An 18,137-nucleotide genomic window follows, 5' to 3' on the forward strand; every position below is an offset into this window, starting at 1 on the left:
GGGTCACATAGAGTCAGCCACGACTGAGTGACTTTGACTCTCAGTGTTTTACAGCCACTCTGGGAGTTTCTGTTTTCAGTAGTGAAATATAATTCTTAACTGATGCAAGAAGAACATTGATCCTTACCCTCAAGGCATGTATATTTTCACTGATAAAACCAGGTAGGTATTCATGTTTGACCTGATTAAACAAGAACATGGACATGTATATGACTGAGTGCTTTACAAATAGCACAAGCTGTAAATGCTCCAGTACTTCAGAAGAGAAGAGTACGCACTGGAGTTTTTGAAAAACATCTTCAAATGGAAAGGACCTGCACTGGCCCTAACACACAAAGACATGCTAATAATTAGAGATTTAGGGAGTGCATCCCAGGCATAGAGAATAGCAATAATCGATACAAACTCCAAGGAGAAAAAATAAAGAAAAGCACAGTTTGCTGACTGATTGGGCCAGAGGAGGGCCCAAACTGTGGGGCCGCCGAAGATGAGTGTGAATAGGTAGGGTGGGGCTGGGTGGCAGCGACCTTGAATGTCAGGCTGTGGAATCCGGATTTACAGGTGGTGTGCAGCCGTTAACCATCAATTTTTTCCTGGCCTTTTGGTTACTCACTTGTTCCATGTTTATAATTGCTTGTAAGACAGTCCAATGGGACATCCAACTGATCCCAAATATAACCTAAAAATAGAACACATCATTTTCCTTCATCAAGAGAACAGTGGTGTTATCAATCACCCAGCCTTTTAGGATAGAAATTCTGGAGTCATTTTTGACTTATTTTTCTTCTCCCAACCCCTATAACCAATGCCTTCTAGACCCATCCCTCCTTCCTTCCTTCAAAATTTCTTGAGTTCATTTTTCTTCTATCCATTTCAACCATCACCATCTGGTCTTTTAACCCTTTCTCCCCTAAGAGCCCCCTAACAAATCTCTCCCTTCTGACAGCCTCTCTCTGTTGTAGTCATTCTAAAATCAGTGTCAGAAAAGCCTTCCTAAATTACTATTTAAATGACATTAGCCCTCCCCCACCCCATACTTTGAAGCCTAAATTTCTCTGCTGAGCTACAAGACCATTCATATTATTTTTTTAATTTATTTATTTATTTTAATTGGATGGGGAACCATTCATATTATTAACACCAAACCAATCTACCCTATTTCCCACCACACCAGAATCTGCCAGATGCTGCCATCATCTGGACCTCCTCAAAGGACCTTCCTACTCTACCCTCATTCCTGGTTCCCACTCACTTAAAATGCCCACTGTTTTCCTTTTGGGTTGTCTAAATACTAGTTATTCTTAAGACTCAGAAAATTAACCTTTTCCTCATATGTTATTTCAATCAACGTTGATCTTCCCTTTTCTAAACTCCTACCCTGCTTATAGTTTATAACACATAATGTATTATTTCTAATTGTTCATGTGTTTGTTTCACATTTGCCAGATTAAATTGCCAAAGAGTATAAGATCTCTGGATAGCTGAAACATTTGCCATCCACTCACAGGGTTGAGGAACCCCTATGTAATGAATCTTTATGTAGCCCTATGGAAGCCATCAGTCTCTGCCAGAGCAATCCAACGAAGTGTTTGTGTGTGCTCAGTAACTTCAGTCATGTTCAACTCTTTATAACCATATGGACTGTAGCCCACCAGGCTCCTCTGTCCATGGGATTCTCCTGGCAAGAACCCACTCTCCTGGAGCAGGTTGCCATGCCCTCCTCCAGGAATCTTCCCAACTCAGGGATGGAACCCACATCTCCTGCATCTCCTACACTGCAGGCAAATTCTTTACCACTGAGCCACCAGGGAAGCCCTAAATTAAACTATATACTCTTTAATTGAGTAAACATTCAAAGAGTATCTTAATTAATAACTTATGTAACTAACATGTAAATTTCTAATACTGTTATTAGACCATTAAAAATTCAATAAATATTTGTTGATCATTTGATGACAACTGATTGAGGTTTATTAATACAAATAATGACACCATGAATATATGCTTTGTTGTTGTTCAGTCGCTCAATCATGTCCAATTCTTTGCCACCCCATGGACTGCAGCTCACCAGGCTTCCCTGTCCTTCACCATCTCCTGGAGCTTGCTCAAACTCATGTCCATTGAGTTGGTGAATATATGTTTTAGAGCGATTATTCTTATTTTCCATATTCATGAATACTGATTCTGCTGTGAGAGTTTTAGATACAAAAGCCAATATAGCTTACATTAAATATAAAAACTAAAAGAAGTTCCATTGTTATGCAGAATTTGTTATGGTTTAATGACCACTGATTACAGTTTGGTTAATCACAATTTGTGGACAAATTCACCATGACTTGCTGAACAATTAATGATACCATTGTTCAAAAGGCAGTAATTATTTCTAGCTAAAAACTGGGAGGTATGGAACTGAACCAGCTGTGCCTATCCAAGATTCCCAATGAATTCTTTAGACCCACCTTGTCCTTTTTCACTTATCAGATCCACTTGATATTATTGTAGTTTCCCCTTCTGATTCAAGGGAAATAATCCACTGGCCGGCACGAAGAGAGTATCTACTTAAGGATGTTTTTGAGCAAGAAGAATTGCACCCTTAAAGAAATAATTCATTATCTTCTTATAAGTAATTGATACCTTTGCTAATTTCTCAAAAATAGGAAAAGTAGACTTTCAGTCAATATATACACAGTCTTGAAAAATGTATTATTACTAAATCAACTGCATTGCTTTGTTTTAGCAGGTCATATGACACATCAGGGGAAAAAAACCCACTAGATGATGTGTTTTTAAAATTTTCCTTTCATCTTGACATCACTAAATGATTGGGAGTATTCACCACTAAGTTCTTTAATGACAATATCCTTTCCCTTACAAATGGCTTTGAAGTCTTCGACCGCCTAGCACAAGTATTTGGATACCTCCCCAGCGAGGGTGGGCAGGAAGCCAACACAAGCCACCAGGTGCCAATATTACACCTGACAAATTAGCCACACGACTGGAAAAGGGTGGGTCCATCCTCCTGTTAGAGGTTCATTTCCTCTCATTTTCCCATGGACAGGAAGTCATTGGAATGGGGGGGAAAAAAAAGCTTTCCTTAAAGACCCATATGACCAAAAGTCTGAACTTGTTAACTCCTTGCTAACAAAACAGTTTGGAAGCAAGTTCAAACTAATCACAAGACTTTATTTACATTGACTTGTTTAACCTCACTGATGGCTTGTGTTCCGGGCTGGGGTGATTTATTCAGTGCACAGAGTGTTCATGAAGCAGGTGAGAAGTGCCCTGTGGATGTCACGTGGAATAATTACAACTGACAGAGGAGGCAGATCTACCACAGCCCTTGCACAAAGCTCAGGAACCTAGAGATAGAAGAGGTCTTGACAGAATTTGACCACAACCACGGGGAGCCAGAACCCTATTTAATTGACCCAATTCAACAAGACTGACTTGAAGAATTTAATCAGAGTTGACTGAGGGTTCATAAAATACTGCACTATGTTCATATAATATTCAATTCAATTACACCCCATGAACTAATGACTTGTAACTGCCTCCTAAAGATCAGTTATTCAGCTTGATGAGTGTTAAATAAAGCATAATAAAAGGGATGTTTTCCAGCTGAAAAGTAATACAAAGAATAGAGATGTATACTTATACTCAGCTTAGTGCTATTCCAAGAGATAACTACTATACAAGATAATGTCATACATTGGTGATGCATAAATAATTTTTAATAATTATTAAAATACATTTATATACATGTTTTTAAAAGGCTTACCAAAATGACATAATACTATGTATATTCTGCAACTTGCTTCTTTCACCTAACAGCATATTACTGACATCCATCCTTGGCAGTCTAGATATTCATTCATTTTAACTGATACATCCAATCAACTCCCTTACTTTTTGCCAATCTGATACATAGAAAATGGCAACTCATGTTCTCATGTTCTTATTGTACAGTTGTTTTTTTTTTTTTTACCACTAATGAGGTTGAGCATATTTTCCAAATATTTCTTAGCCATCTGCATTTTCTGCTGAGGATTGTTTATTTTATATCTTTAGCCCATTTTAAGTGAGTTATTTATACTTTTCTCATTAATTTGATGGATAGTAACTCTTTTTCGGTAATGTATAAGTCAATTATTTTGTCCCATTCTGCCATTTCTCTTTTAACTTTATGATTCTTTTTTAAATAAAATCAGCTCTGTTAGCTCTTCCTTAATGGCCTCTGGATTTCCTATCTTATTTACAGAGACCTTCTCACCTAAGAATATTTTTTTAATAGATTCATTCATAATTCTTTCCAATACTTGTATAGATTTGATTTTTCTGTTTAGAGTTTCATTCCATCTGGAATTTATTTTTGTGTATGTTATGAGTCCAGATGGAGAGCCAGTTGTCTCAGTACCATTTCCTGAACAGTCTATTCTTTAGCTACTGATTGGCAATGCTTCCATAATATCTGTTAAGTTCCCCTATATTCTTAGGTCTGTTTCTGGAATCTAATATTTTTGGTTATTTTCTCTATCACAAAAAAGTGTGCTAATTGTATCACTACCATTGTGTATTGCTTCAGATGAGTACATAGTTTGCTTTGATGACTACTAAGCTAAGTCCTCATTCCTTTTAATTCCTTGTTTGCTTTTCATGGCTATTGTCATGCAGTGCTCTTCCAGATGATCTTTAGAATAGGCTGTTCGAGCTCTAATAACAATCCCATTGGAAATGGGACTGCATTTCAATGTATAAAAAAAAGCGAAATTTTCCATCTTAAATGCATCTGATTTAAAACTCCAAGTTTCATAAAATAACATAGAGTACAATTTTTTAAAGGTTAAACCATTATGAATAAATGGGATGTTTTGTCATGATTCTCATTATAGCACATCAAGGGAATAAATGTAAACACTTCCTTCGGGGTGGGTTGGCTGGTCAAACAGTAGCTCTTCTGTGCTAGGAAACTACAGTTATGTTATAAGGACACAGTATATGGTATGGTTCCTCTCCTTGGAAACTTATAAACAAGTTAACACAATAAGACACATATACATACACATATTAAGGCATATTGACATACAATATGCATGTTGATAAAAAGCCAGCTTATATTAAGAACCAAATGAGTTACTATAGACAATAAGAGTTTAAAGGTAGGCGATTGAGAGTAGGGAGAGTTCAGAAGAGAATGGTAAGACCTAGTCAGGTTACCCACTCCAGTACTCTTGCCTGGAAAATCCCATGGATGGAGGAGCCTAGTAGGCTGCAGTCCATGGGGTCTCAAAGAGTCAGACATGACTGAGCGACTTCACTTTCACTTTTCACTTTCATGCTTTGGAGAAGGAAATGGTGACCCACTCCAGTGTTCTTGCCTGGAGAATCCCAGGGACGGGGGAGCCTGGTGGGCTGCCATCTCTGGGGTTGCACAGAGTCGGACACGACTGAAGCGACTTAGCAGCAGCAGCAGCAGCAGTCAGGTTAAGTCATAGAGCTAAGGGCTAAGAGAAAGCATCAAGTCTGCTGATACACATTCCAGTGACCAGTCGGCCACCTCAGGGTATCACCCTTTTATACACTTATTTGTAGAGCATGTTAGCATAGTCTAGAAATCTGTGTCTGTGAAGCAGAATCCCTGGGAAAACTCACATTTATAACTGTGTCAATACCCATAAACTAGTTTCCCGAAATCAGTTAAAAACAAAAAGGTTGCATTCAAACAACTCTATTACAGGGCTTTCTTTTGATCTATGTGACATCAAATAACAGATATTAATGATGCTTCACTTTTCAACCAGTGGTTTTGACATTAGAACACATAACCCGTGTCAGGGTAATAAAATGCGAGAAATTTTTTGCCCCTTTAGGCAGTTCATCCCCTTGCCACATTTTAAAGCCCTCAGGTAACAAACCCTAAGACCCACAGGAATCTTTACACCTGTGGAGAGAGATTTCTAAAACTCAACATCAAATTCACTTTTGATTTTCCCTTGAGTTTGTTTCTGTCAATGTTAGGCAGGTAACACATTTCAGCTTTTAAGCCATGAAGTGATCTTTTTATAGAAAAAAAAATTGCATTCACAGCTTTAATCTTATATTTCCATGCGTATTGAGTTAAATGTTGTAAAACTATCAATTCTGTCAAAACCTAGCAAAGAGAAAACAGGACACCATGCAATCTTAATGTCCAAACTGACTAGTGATTATCAGAAATTAAATGTGCAGGAATTCCAAATCTTTTTTGATCTGAGATGTCTAGATAACTTTTGTTTTTCCATAATTGTATGAGGTTTCTACATAGTATTTAAGAATCAATTATATTGCAATTGATGTAATTAACTCTAATAATCCATTAAAAGTCAGTAGGAGGGCTATTCAAGTCAATAGAAAAGAAGGAGTATATTATGAAGGTGTTATTAACCTATACAGAATTTTACCAGACATTTTCTTTTCTTACATAATAAATACACAGTGGTTAGGAAGGCTGTCATTATAATTTAATGTGAACAATAGTCCATCACTTCTTTTCCTGTGCAACCCTTAACTAATTCCATGTACCATGCACAAGTAAAATGAAACCTTTTCTAATCAGGGTACAGTCATATCAATCATCTGTTACTCCATGATGAAAGAAGTGTGCCTTCCCCAGCTGGGTGGAAGGGAATCAGGACAAGCAGAGGTTTCAGGCCCACCTCTTCTTTCAGTTGACAAGTCTCCATTTCTGATGGCTGTCTGTATATTACAACTAATCAAAGAGTAAACAGCCATCCAGAAAGTTCTGTTTACAATAGTCTAGCAACCACTAAATTGCCTCTGCAAGTGGGGCTACATGTTCCCTTGAGTGTCAAGTGGACTTTGGAGCATTCAGGACCTTTTAAATTAAGTGAGAGGAAAGCTGCCATCCAACACAGAATTCCCTATGTCCAGACTCCTTCCTTAGGTGTCTTGTTTGGACCTCCCTAGCTTCAAACCTCCCAGACATCTAACAAAACCAATCTCAACAGAGCTTGCCCGGTTATCCCTGGGACTCCAGGTCACACAGCCAATTCTAGAGGTTCAGCCTGCTCCCCATTCCGTCAGCATTTCCAGTAAAATGAAATCAGGAGAATAGAGTTCACCCATCAGATGACTCACCCATCACCAAACAGTCTGTCCTTCTCTGAAAGGACTCTCTTTTCTCACCTGGTACCCAGTTCTGCTTTTCCAATTTAATAACGAGCACAAAATACCATACTCTGATATTTGCATGAAAGGACATGTCATTATTAGCCTTAGCCTCTTATTCTACTACAGACTTCTTTAGGAGAACAGACCGTTGCTTCTTCTGGCTTCCTGTATCGCGGTAACTGCCCCCAGCCATGTGGACTGCAAGTCTTATCAGGAATAACACCTTCCACACAAATAACAGCAATGCCTGCCAAGGGATGGAGTTGCAGGGGTTGTGGTGGGGAAGGGCAGAGCACCTGGAATCATAGGACTTGGAATGAATGCAGGCTCTGCCACAGATTGGCTATGTGAGCCCAAGACTATCGCTCCCCTGTGTCCTTCTCCGTAAAGGGAGTGGAAAAAGAATCCATATCATAGGACTGCTATACATAGCCCCATTACATTAGGATTAAATGAGACGAACCTTGAGAAATAAACTTTGCACATGAGAAAACATGACGCAAATCTGAGATTGTGTTTGCGTTTATAGCATTGTTCAAAGTCGCCAAGAACTCTCAAAGCCAAGGAGAAAAAGGATAAAGAGTAATTCTCCAACTTTGATTCACATGAGATTCATCTCAGGACTTATTTCAAAGTACATAGGCCTGTTTCCCAGGTGATTCTGATTCAAACTATAGGCTGGGATAAGGGGTTGGCTGAAAATGGATTCCCATTCATCCATCAGATATTTTAAGCACTAGGAAGCCTTAGAGGATACAAATAATTACGAGATATGGCTCAATGTCGAGCAACTCCAGCTCTCCATGTAGAAAGAAGACAAACACCCAGAAATAGATAAAATACAAGCCTGTGTATATCAAAGCAGAAAAGGCAGCCTGTATATAAGACCCCTTCGAAAGGTTTCTCCCTGGAGCTCTGACAAACAAATCCATATTCCCCAGAAGAAAATTCTGGTTCTCTCTTAATCCTCAAATAGGCACTGCATGAACCTCACTCCTAGGCCCCGAGAGACTCCAAGAGTCACAGAGGCTCGGGCAGGAGTCAAGGAGAGTGTGTGGGTCCCATCCCCTCTCCTGGAGAGCCTGGCCTCCCTGTGAAGTGGTGTCTCTTACTGAAAGGGTTCATCTCAGAGATGGAACAAAGAACCCTTTTCATTCTGGAGAACTCGTGTTTTATGTGGTACAGGTAAAGATTGAACAAACCCACCAGAGGCATGGGCAGCCACAGTGACTAGAATATGAGACTTCCCCTCTGAAGGTTTCACTTTGAATCTCCTCCCTAAGGCCAGTCCCAGAGAGAGCGTTTGGACACAGCAAAGCGGTGGCTTCAAAGTCACAGTCACTTTTCTATGTGCCTGGGAGGAGATGGAGAATGTCACCTTCCTTTTTTCTGAAACTCCCATCATCACTTTGTACAGGTCCCAAGAACACAGAGGAAAGAGACCTGGTCCAGGAATCAAGAGACCTGGGTTGTCGTTCTGCCCCTGCCAGTGATGAGCTAGAGAACCATCTCTCTTTGCCTCCATCCTTTTCCAAAGAGGAAAAGTGAGGAACCGGCCATCTACCCTGGTTACCTCACTGAATTAACATGAGGGCTAGATGAAAACCTTCTTTGAAAAGTAAAAACAGGCCACTGAAATATAAGAAATCAACATGAAATACTCCAAAGTTGAACGAGTCAATTTCTGAACGGTCCAATTTGATTATGAACCTTGTCCCGCAAGTGACTCGAGTTCCGTCTGCCACTCTGCTTTGAAGGCATAGGCTGGTGCTCTGATAAGTCACCACCATTGATTCCTTTGCAGATAAAGACTTGCAGGAGTGGAATGCCGGTCCTACTGAATTTTCTCCGCCTCTCACAGGTGTGCTTTCCTCACTCCAGGTCTACCTACAGAAGCTTGACGTGCCCCTCCTCTCCCACCCCGAGCCATCACCTGACCACACAGACCTGGAGGGCCCCCAAGAACCTCTGACCCCGGCGCATTCATGTGACGCCTTTGTTCGGCGCCTAATTCACTAGAGAGGGGAAAAAAATACCTCAACCAGGAAATACATCTTTTACGGCTATTTCATCCTCCCCTCACGTGGCGCTGGAATATCGCTTTAAAGAACATTCTTGTGGCCTTTCCAGCGCTTTTCCTTTAGGTCTGCAAACAGGACTAGCCCGTCCAAGGGGAAACTACTCCCCAGCAGAGCAGTTCTTCAAAGGGGACTTCTTCGGGCAGGAAAAGGGAACGTCTGATACTGTAGCTGAATAAACAGACTCATCAAGCCCGGTGCCAGATTGGAAAACCAGGCCTCTGAGCTCGCAGCCCGCCAGCCATGCGCCTCCTGCGCGCCCTCGCTCTGGCTCTCTCCTTCTGTCTCTCTCGTTTGTCTCTTCCATCCTGTCATCTTCTTCACCAAATGCCTTACTGTCCCCGGGTAGAGAACTATTGTTTTTATGATGATTCGTTGGCTGATCTAATAGGTGCTGCAAGTTTCCAAGGCTATTTTTGAATCACAAACTGTTCCATCATCTTTACCACTCAGTTCACTTTCTCTCGCAGTGTTCACATGTTCCCACAGTCACCAACCTTCCACAGACAGGAGCTCCTTCTAAACGTGGGATGGACAAGTCACACACTCAACGTGGTAAGCCTCCAAAGGTCATTATTTTCAGGAAAAACTACAAGTTTATAGACTCAGAAATTTAACTGTCTACTCTGGACTTTGAAAGAATCCAGAATCTACACACCCATTTACAATTCAATTTAGTGTCTCTCGAGCCTTTGGTACTTCCAAATATCTAAATTTATACTGTATTTAGTTATTTTCCACTTGAATAGGTGGTCATAAGAGAATTCCAAACCAAGGTCATAGAAAGCCTTAGGCTTTAGTAATGGGAATTTGTCTGTTCCATATTGGGAAACTGAAGGTTGTTTTTGTGTTTTTTTTTTTTTTTTTAAATTACACCAGCAAGTGTTATGGTTATTTGAATAATCTGAACAAGTAGATAGTTTTAGTTATCACTGTGTCTGTCCATACATACTCACACACAAAGAAGCAATTCTTTGTGGATTTCTCACAACACATTACTAATCCTATTGGAAATTTTTTTCAACCATCCAAAAACTAGACAGAGTCTCACTCTGATCGCTCTGTTCTTAATGTTTAAACCCTTTCTTAAATACTTATTTGAGATAAAAAGTCTTTGGATGATAAACATATTTGATAAAAATTCATAAAATTCTGCAATACCTACTCTAAAATGAAAGGTCAACTCTTTAATCTATAAAACCTCTATCCACAATTGGCTTCTGGCTCATTTATTATCACACTTCATGACTGTACTATATAAAAAGCCTCCATAACTGGCTTTCTAAACATCAAGTTCCAATATAAACAACAAAGAGTCCAAAAAATGGGAATGAAAAGTAAATATTTGGTCAGTAAGAATATTTGAGACCTAAAGCATTTTTCCCCCAATAATAAGTTCTTAAGCTCAACCATTCAATCACATTCTACTTGTTTCCTATCAACATTTATGCATAGGCTGTTATGTTCTAAAAGATAGCTGAGCTTCACATCATATGTTTGATTATTCTGAATACTTGTCAGTAATTACTATGGACTAATCACAAGAACAGTCTAGCTATCCTTGATGCCATTAATCAGCACCAACAATAAAAGTCCAGATGAACCCTGAATTAGTACACTTATTTTAGTATTTACCTAGCACTATGTTCTGTCTACCTTTGGGGAAGAAGGAAACATTCTAATTCAGCCACTCAGCTGCTATCTGACAAGTAACCCCAGATAGTTAGAAATAGCTTATCCAAAAATAGATTTCTGAAATGATTTTCATATAGGCACCATCATCAACTGCCTCTCAAACCAAGAAAAATAAAAGACAGTGACTTTTAACCAGTAGGAGTCTAAAATGCACCTCCTCTCCATTTGACTTGCATAGATTAGGTGCTCAGTTATGCAATCTTTGGCGCAAACATCCCCTTAGACAGGCTCAAGGGACAAGGTGGGAGACATTCACTTCAGTTACCTTTGCCCAGGCTTTATTTGTTCTGCAGATAATAAACTTTGAACTTCTTTACCCAACCAGTCATCTTGCACAAACAGTAAACACCCTCAAAACTTTCTGTTCCCATGGGACCCTTGAGAAAACAAAATGAAAAAAAAAGCATGATTAAAATCTACTTTCTTCGGTCAACATCCTAAAATTGAGCAATTTCTCAACATCTTAAAAGGGACTGTCCTGCGTCAGGTTGAAAGTTAGTAAACTACCTATTGATCAATGAACTGAAATCAGTAATAACTGGAGTCAGAATTCTGAGGTTGTAAACACTTGTTCTGTAACTATTTCCTGTTACTCCACGTAGCATTGTCAAGACCTCATCCACATTCGTTCTTTATAAGCAGTTTGGTTTCTAACCTTTTAGATCATGTGCCTCTATCAGTAAAAAATTTTGAGGCATATCCAATATGTGTATTTTTACTTACAAATTACATATATGTTTCTATATTGTGTGCCTCAAAAAATAAACACACCAAACTTTAAGATGAAATGTAAAATTAAAATACATAGAAGATTTAACATCTTCTTTCTGCACTTCAATGGGTCATTTTGGATTCTCTGTAGGGTAAGGATATTCTACTTTTGAACCCACTGTTTTAAGAATGCAGTGGCCTACCATTGTCCTAAATTCAATCGATATCTTGCCCTAATCAAAAGTTATTTTCAAAAAACTATCTGCTAGTCATTATCATTTTACGTGGAAAGAACCCAGTATTATATCAATGCTTCCAACAGGATTTATATTCTAAATACGTGCCTCATTATGAAAAGAAAGCTTTATTCCATGTTAATGTAACATGAGGAATGTAGAAATCGTTCATCATATTTGGAGAATAGGAAATGTTTTCTAGTGGCCCTGAAATCAGTCAAGTTGAGATGCCCCTTATCTAGCAGCACCAGCACCAAACTTTGCATATAAAAGATTTTAGGGACAGCAAATTAGTTAGAACAGGGACAAGCAGAGGTGACATGATGGTCAGGAGTTTTTCCTGAGGCCAACCTCAAGTTTCTACTTAAACTGTTTGTTCATTTAGGAAGTCTGAGTGGGAGGAATATTTAAACATCATAAAGGAACAGATCAAGTCCTCCAAGCCATGCTTGTAACTCCCTCACAACCTATAAAAACAAAACTTGATAAACTCCCACAAGGCCAACATGGAAATTCAAAGGCTTGGTAGCCTCAAGTTGAGAATTAAGACTTCTACATTTCCAGGGGAAAGAAAAACAACTTTTTTTTTTTTAACATTTTTTACTTAAATAATCAATCACAAGTACTTATATAGTTCAAGTACTTACGTTTGTTATGAATCTATGAAAAGAACTTTCTCAGAGGAAAAGATGAGCAATAATATAGACTATTTTCATCTTTGAGAAGTTAAGATGCTTTAAAAATCTGAATAATCCATTATAATATGTATGATCCAATTCGGCATGTAATTATAAAATAATTTACTTGATTTTAACCTACAAAACCAAAAGAAAGTGGAACATAGAGCATGTCAATCAGCTGTTGGAAGAAGTCCTCTGTGTATGTGTGCATATGTACACATACTACATGTATAATTATGTGTGTATATATACATACATGTATAGTTGTGTGTGTGTGAACATGTATACATATGTAGTTGCACTTCCCAGATGGCACTGGTAAAGAACCCGCCTGTCAATGCAGGAGATGTAAGAGACATGGGTTCGATCCCTGGATCAGGAAGATCCTCTGGAGAGGGGAATGGCTCCCTACTCCAGTACTGTCTGGAGAATTCCATTCTGGAGAGAAGAACCTGGTGGCTACAGTCCACGGAGTCACGAAGAGTTGGACATGACTGAAGCGACTGACTGCACATATATACAGTCACGTATGGGCTTTCCAGCACTCGACTGAAGCGACTTAGTGCACGTGCAGACACACACACACACACACACACACACACAGCTGTGTATATAGAGAATCTCCTGCCAGTTTACCAACTAACTGGGAAAATTAGGTGCCCATGAAAAGTTATAAAGTGATATATCTAAAATCAGGAACAAAATAACAACCTAACACAAAACACATCAAGTAAGTATATGCTGGCTGCATGAAGAATAAGTGATTGTTAACATCTATTGTGAATTTCCAGGTAAAGTAGAACTAGGCATTTCAGACAGATAAGTAACTTGGCATGAGAAATGGAAAGAAGTTTAATTGAGTAAGCCATACCTAGGGGACACAAGATTCACTGGTATGAGATAAGTCTGCATATTGATGAAGGATGTGCTACAAAGTTAAAGTGAATGGATTGATATATGAGACTCACTGTATGACAATGAGGCCAAAATTTAGTTTTGCTTGAACCATTCTTGTAATTAAGGCCAAGTATATATTATTGTTGTTTTACATAAAATATCTCCTTAGGATGTCTTTTCATGCTAAGATAACACAGTATATAGACATAACCTAAGAAGACCCAGTATGATACTGGTTTCATGGCAGGGAACTTGACACGTGTGCACAGGACTCCTTCATACTCTTGGGCCTTTTCGGGCGTTGACCTTTGTCTCTGAAATGTCAAGGTATCTCTTGTGTCATCACAAGCCCCCTCCCCCAGCCCCTCATAGCTGTTACACTGAATGGACACAAACTGTGCCAAAAACAATAAGATCTGAGAATTGCTGAACAGCACTGATTCTTCTGCAAACATTCCTGTCCTGAAATCTCCTTTTACTTAACAAACCTTGATCACCTTCCTTTGATGATACAAGAGACAAGAAAACGCAGGCAAATAACCCATTACTTCTCCCCAAAAGATAATTCTCGGGAGGGAAACTGAAAGATCCTGCCTGTCTAGTTTAGCAAGTGTTGTCTGGGTTCCCCTCTTGCTTGTCATCGTCACCAGTTACCCCACTTTCACTAAATCAGAACTACTCAAAAGAATAGAAGCTCATCAGGAGCAAAACATGATTTCTCAGCTTCTCTCACATTCCCTATTAAGAGTTTTAAAAAGCTGGTTTCATCCTCCATGCTCAGCAGGAACTCAAATGTGAAGTCACAGATGAATATCCCAGTTTTGTTCAGATTATGTTTTTAAAAATACAGAGATGAATCGGCTCATCAAGTTTGTTATCAGGTTATAGATTAGATAACCATGAATTTCATTCAGTTGGGTTATTGAGAAAGTCAAAATGACCAGACCACAAATGATCAGCATAGCTCTTTTGTCAGTTTCATAACCAAATATATTTGATTTTTGAGATCCACTGTTGGGCAGTTGATTGTAAACACCACCACATCAGACTAAAGTTAATTAAGCTAGATTTCAATTTCCACAAGTGCCTGGTTTATTCAATACTTTTCCCCAGCACCTACCATAAGGCTTGTCATGTAGCAGGTGTCAGAGGTAACTTGGTATTGAGGTGACCACTGTCATCTTAGGTGGTCATCTTTGAAGGTTCAAGACATTCCACCATTGTGAGGTGGAATCTCCATCTCCAACTCTTGGAGTCCAAGAAGTAGATTGTCAAGTCTGGTGACCGCTTTGACAAAAACAGAGGAGAGAAGATGACTTCTAGGGCTAGGTCAAAGAGGATTTGAAACTTCCACATGAAGTTTTTCAGAATACACGTGTTGGACAAAGTTGGTCACAAGGGAAGCAGGTTGATTACCAAAAGATCAACAAGCTCTGAGAATGCCCAAACTAATCATGTGGGGGAAGAGAGAGAGGCCTGACGAGCCCAGTGACAGGAGCAGAGTGAAGGTGGCTCTGGCCTCTGCTACCATCTGACCACAACTGTATGAGGGACTCAAGAAAGAACTGCCCGGCTGAGCCCATCAACATGAAGAACTACATGTGGTAATAAAAAATTATTGCACTAAGTCACTAGGTTTTAGGGTAGCTTATTACACAGCAATAGATAACTGGAACAGTGTTCAATGTTTATTGAATACATAAATTAATTGATAAAAGAAGCCACTAAGAAGAAAGGGCTCCCAAATGAACCCAGTGAAATCCATTAAATAAATTATTAAGGTGATGTCAACAACAGTAAAGACTATCAGAAAATTGGACAACTCTGTGGATAATTAAGGCCAAGAGGAAATCTGCTATGGAGTAGAGAAAGTAATTTTTTTGAGAGTGGAATTTTCCAGATTCACTAACCATCTTGACTGTATTCATTAGGTGATTGCTCAATGCCCTACTTCCCTTTACACAAAGTAAACTCATGATTGTATTTCAGTCATGATTCTAGGTGCAACATAGGAGAAAATACATTAACCAAGAAGGAACATGGGTAATCAAGGGAAATAAACATCATGAAGCCTGATTTTTCTATGAAGACTCTGACTCTTCTCTCTACTCTTTTAATTTTGTAAAACAGACTTTGGTCCAGGTACACTGTGTAAAACAACTAAATATAGCCAGAAACCAGGGTGGGTGGGAATGGAAAAGAGAGGCTAAATGCTGGGCACTAGCGGCTGTTACATCATCACATCCCCCATAATTGTGCTATTATGCACACAGCACTCTTTAGCTGGATACAGTCACCACTTGATAATGATAAAAAGATTAATTAGTGACATGATCCATATCTTTCATTTCTTTGATGGTTGTAAATAAGTCTGAGTCACCCTGCCATTATTTTTACCATAGGCACAATAGTCTTACCCATTTTTCACTGAGAAAAATAAATTTCAAGAGGATGTCTTTAATCTTTCATAGAGTTTTAACTCTGTGCCTTTTCAGAGGAAATCACACCAGGTCCCCTCTTTACTGAATATCCTTTTCTTACAGCTGAACAGGCTTTCCAAACACCCAAACCCACCCCATTCCTTTTTCATTTTGAATACTCCAAATTCTATCCCAAGGTGAATCATAAACTCCACATTTCCAAAGAGACCCCAACTCTGGTAGGACATGAAGATTCTGTTTAGAACCAGATGAATAAAATATAGAAATACCTTGACTAACTTTACACAACCAACTTGATAATGCAGTTTAAAGCAAAAAAATATGTAATTGACAATCTCCATGGATCCAATAAAACAGACTATTTTCAAATCCTTCTCTTCACTGTGCAGACAGGACCTAGAACTCAAGCTTCCAGTCACTTGAGCAAACATCTCTCATGATCACTCTGAGCAGGTTAGGAAGGAAAATGACTTAAGCGGGGGCAGAATCTAAGGCAGTCATTAGGGAGAATCATCAGATTCTAGGAACAGGAGACCTTGAAATCCAGCTTAAAAGGGGGACAACTTTCTTCTTGGCTATTCATCCTGTTGTCATTCCATTCACATCAACTCAGAACAATTTATTGTCTGGTTCAGTCTAGCCCTGGGGATAGAGAATTGATTAAGATCTAACCTTAAGGAGTTTTCAAGAGAGAAGAGTGACCACCTGAATTTCCTCTGGGAAAAACAAGGAGCACGTGTACTAGAAATTTCTTGTCGGGACTCTGTAAGTACCATCTTTGTCCTTCTAAGTGTCCCTCTGAACCACAAGTGCTGACAGCTTGGAAACTACATTTCTCAGCCTCCCTTGCCAGTATGGTACTTGGTAGAACCTGCCATTGAGAGATTCAATCACCTGAAGGGAGAAGTAAAGACCATTCTTCTCTATCAGTAAGTAGCTACTACCAGGTGTGTGGGCGTTGGGCATGGAGATAGGTGTGGGCTCCTGAGCATCCTCCCAAGAACCCCCCTTTCAGTACTGCAGGCAGCTAAGGTCAGCAGCAGCCTGGCTTCCTGGTGATTTCTCAACTTCAACTGAGGTTTTTTTGAAAGTTAGTAACAACTGACCTTTTCCAGTCCTGTGGACACTGCTGAGTTTTCCATATTTGCTGGCATATTGAGTGCAGCACTTTCACAGCATCATCTTTTTGAAATAGCTCAACTGGAATTCCATCACCTCCACTAGCTTTGTTTGTAGTGATGCTTTCTAAGGCCCACTTGACTTCACATTCCAGGATGTCTGGCTCTAGGTGAGTGATCACACCATCGTAATTATCTGTGTCGTGAAGATCTTTTTTTGTACAGTTCTTCTGTGTATTCTTGCCACCTCTTCTTAATATCTTCTGCTTCTGTTAGGTCCATACCATTTCTGTCCTTTATTGAGCCCATCTTGGCATGAAATGTTCCCTTGGTATCTCTAAATTTCTTGACGAGATCACTAGTCTTTCCCATTCTGTTGTTTTCCTCTATTTCTTTGCATTGATCACTGAGGAAGGCTTTCTTATCTCTCCTTGCTATTCTTTGGAACTCTGCATTCAGATGCTTATATCTTTCCTTTTCTCCTTTGCTTTTCGCTTCTCTTCTTTTCACAGCTATTTGTAAGGCCTCCCCAGATAGCCATTTTGCCTTTCTGCATTTCTTTTCCATGGGCATGGTCTTGATCCCTGTCTCCTGTACAATGTCACGAACGTCATTCCATAGCTCATCAGGCACTCTATCATTCAGATCTTGTCCCTTAAATCTATTTTTCACTTCCACTGTATAATCATAAAGGATTTGATTTAGGTCATACCTGAATGGTCTAGTGGTTTTCCCTACTTTCTTCAATTTAAGTCTGAATTTGGCAACAAGGAGTTCATGATCTGAGCCACAGTCAGCTCCTGGTCTTGTTTTTGCTGACTGTATAGAGCTTCTCCATCTTTGGCTGCAAAGAATATAATCAATCTGATTTTGGTGTTGACCATCTGGTGATGTCCATGTGTAGAGTCTTCTCTTGTGTTGTTGGAAGAGGGTGTTTGCTATGACCAGTGCGTTCTCTTGGCAAAACTCTATTAGCCTTTGCCCTGCTTCATTCTGTATTCCAAGGCCAAATTTGCCTGTTACCCCAGGTGTTTCTTGATTTCCTACTTTTGCATTCCAGTCCCCTATAATGAAAAGGACATCTTTTTTGGGTGTTAGTTCTAAAAGGTCTTGT

General features: G+C 39.3%; 1 long non-coding RNA gene across 3 annotated transcripts in view; it reads right to left on the bottom strand.

The window, feature by feature from the left end:
* The window catches only part of LOC102390734, a 92,808-nt gene extending 75,716 nt beyond the window's left edge, over positions 1–17,092 (bottom strand). For all 3 annotated transcript variants that reach the window (XR_003109366.3, XR_006551045.2, XR_006551044.2), the window contains exons 1-4: positions 14,585–17,092; positions 12,535–12,702; positions 11,206–11,317; positions 614–679 (exon numbers count right to left, since the gene is read on the bottom strand). This is a non-coding gene — a long non-coding RNA (uncharacterized LOC102390734). The remainder of the gene's footprint in view (positions 1–613; positions 680–11,205; positions 11,318–12,534; positions 12,703–14,584) is intronic.
* Positions 17,093–18,137: the final 1,045 nt, after the last annotated feature.

Source organism: Bubalus bubalis, chromosome 5, assembly GCF_019923935.1.
Source record: "Bubalus bubalis isolate 160015118507 breed Murrah chromosome 5, NDDB_SH_1, whole genome shotgun sequence".
Taxonomy (NCBI): domain Eukaryota; kingdom Metazoa; phylum Chordata; class Mammalia; order Artiodactyla; family Bovidae; genus Bubalus; species Bubalus bubalis.